Source organism: Elephantulus edwardii, unplaced genomic scaffold (assembly GCF_000299155.1).
Source record: "Elephantulus edwardii isolate Elephantulus edwardi_28Jun2011 unplaced genomic scaffold, EleEdw1.0 scaffold00168, whole genome shotgun sequence".
Taxonomy (NCBI): Eukaryota; Metazoa; Chordata; class Mammalia; order Macroscelidea; family Macroscelididae; genus Elephantulus; species Elephantulus edwardii.
The window spans coordinates 3067457-3070446 of NW_006399918.1; the positions used below are offsets into that span (position 1 = coordinate 3067457).

General features: G+C 37.0%; 1 protein-coding gene across 1 annotated transcript in view; it reads left to right on the forward strand.

Moving 5' to 3' along the window:
* The window catches only part of IFI16 (interferon, gamma-inducible protein 16), a 120278-nt gene that overhangs the window by 69282 nt on the left and 48006 nt on the right, over positions 1–2990 (forward strand). The gene's annotated exons all lie outside the window — the stretch shown is intronic.

Sequence of the window (2990 nt, forward strand, 5' to 3'; positions counted from 1 at the left end):
CATAGAGGGTCTTCCCCTCCTGTGCTGTCCCTCCACCCTACCAAGTATGATGTCCCTCTCCAAGGACCTGTCCCTCCTTACAGCATGTACAAAGTATGTCAGACAAAGCCCCAGAATCCTTGCCTCCAAGGAGTAGCCTGGTTTAACCCTCTCTAGGATGAATCTGTTTGTTTTCTTGGTAATTTAAAAATTTAGATACATTGACATCATTCATGGAAACTATTGAAATATTCTACTTCTGGAAGGATCAGGAAAGGTTTTTATTTGTTCTCATAGGCACATAGGAATATTATAAAAGCTACAAAATGTTTGTTAAATTTCAACGTCAAATATTATCACTTGGCCTGTTTGTTGGATTCCGTGCTTGCTACAGCTGATATTTGTTTTAGAAAGAATTTTGATAGGAGCTGTTTTTCTGTTAGAATTTCAGTTTCTCTCTTTTCTCCAATAAACTCAGTTTCTGCTTCTCTTACAATTTATAAAGGGATTTTGGTGCTGGAGAAAAGTATCAAACATACTATGGACTGTCAAGAGAACAAATATGTCTGTTTAGAGATGGTGAAACCAACTTACTTTCTGGAGACAAGGATTTTGAAGCTCTGTCTCACATTCTTTGGGCATGTTGCCAGGATAGACCAGTCTTTGGAGAAAGACATCATGCTTGGAAGGGTGGAGAGACAACACAGGAGACGAAGACCCTGCATGGGATGGATTAACACAGTGACTGGAGTATTAGAGGCACGTGTGTTGGAGACAGTCTGATTAGGTTAGAAAAGGGGTTAGAGCTATTGTATAAAGGGAATGATTCATAGGCAACTCAACCACATATAACAACAACCACAATCATAGAAAAATTTAGGGATAATAAACTGAGAATCTGGAAACGAACTAAAACATGACTTATTCTTGTTTTTCTTACAAAGCTTTTCAAAGGCTCTATCTTAAATTAACATTATCAGATTTATCTCTTACTGTTTAGCTGATCAATGCATCTTTTCTGGAGTCAACTGCATAAACGTTCTTCTGGTACCTGCAATTCTTTATCCAGGTTTCTTACTTTGCCATTTTTGTTTGTTTTCTAAGTATTAAAGCTTTTCACAAAAAGGATAAGCAAATTTCAGTTTAACTTTAAAATGAAATTTCTGTTTACATTTGAAGTTGCTCAGTTCAGATGTCCCATCATATAGATATTTCTAGGTTGATGAAGGACTTAGATTGCAATGATGTGACAAACCTGTTAACACCATTCACAATTTGATTGTACTATATATTTTTTCTTTCCTTCTACACAAGTAATGAATGAATATTTATTAAAAATGAGAATTTAAGACAACATGCCAATCATACTAAAATAACTGAATTTAAATTACCTGAAATTCTAACTTCCAGATTATACTGCATATTTCTGTATACCTTCATTGGGTTCTTATCTGTGGCAATATACATAATTTTTCTGAAATTAGTATCATGTTGTTAAGTGACAATGAGTTACTTGTGACTCATAGCGATCTTATAACAGTAGTTCTGAACTCTGCTCTACCTTGAACCAATCTCATTGTCTCTGATACCCCCATCCCCATTACTCTAGTCACTGAGTCAATCCATCTCATTGAGGGTCTTCCTTTCTTGTGCTGTCTCCGCACCCTTCCAAGCATGATGTCCCTCTCCAAAGACTGGTCCTTCCTTGCAAAATGCCCAAAGTATGTCAGACAAAGATTCAGAATCTTTGTCTCCAAGGAGCAGCCTGATTTTCACTCTTTCTAGGATGAACCTGTTTGTTCTCCTAGCAGTACATGGGATATTCCTTACTCTTCACCAGCAACACAGCTCAAAGACATCAGTTCTCCTGTCATCCTTAGTCATTGTCCAGCTTTCTTATGCATAGCAAGTACTTGGCAAAGACTGTGGTGGCCTGAATCAGGCAACCTTAGTCTATAGACTCACATTGTGCAATTCAGTATCTGGAGAGGTCCCGGACAGCAGATTTTCCCAATGTAATTCATCTTTGGATTTCCTGGATGCTATTACCAAGAAGGTTAATTGTGGAGCTAAGCAAATTGAAGGGGTTAACAATCTCAATTTCTTCATCATCTACCATGATGCTGCCGATTAATATTCTATTATATAATTGCCATCTTTTCAAGCCTTTAAATAGGTAGATTGTTGTTGTTAGATGTCATAGCTCATATCAATCCTATGACCGATAGATCTGAGACTTTCCTTGTGCTGCACCCTCCTCACAATTTCTGTCATGATTGAGGGTGCTCCCTGTGTTGGTCCACCGTGTTGAGGGTCTTCCTCTCTTTTGCTCATCTTTCCCCTTTCTTTGCATGATGTCTTTCTTCAAGAATTGGTTCTTCCTGAGAATATGCCCACACTGAGACAAATTTCACCATCCTTGCTCTAAGGAACACACTGGTTACACTTCCTTCAAGACAAATGTGTGTTCTTTTGGCAGCACATGATATATAATCAATGTTCTTTATCAGTGTTACATTATTTAAGTGATATAATATGCCCAAATTCATAGATGTACTGTTCTTATTAAGTGTCATCAGTCAGCTTTGACCCTATGCTATGTACAACAAAATGAATCTATGCCCAGCTTTCAACATCCTCACAAGCATAATTCCGTTGTTCCAACCACTGTGTAGTAGTGTTTCTTTTTCCAAATCTCCTTAAAATGCCTTTCCATATTCCCTATTAAATTGATTCCACAATGAACATACTCATATTTTTACTCTTTATTTTTCTATATTGTCTTTCTCAGTACTCATATCATTTCTTTCAATTGAATCTTATATTTGTGTGGACCCTATCAAATCATATGCCACTGTTAAAGCTTGTATACGTAGATGTGTGTCTACTGTTATAAATTAATTTATATCAGGGGAAGTGCATCTCTGTGTTAAAGGGAATTGGTCACACTGATGGAATTCAAATTCAAGTAAAAATCAATGACGACATAGGTGAATCCAGGTCAGAATACT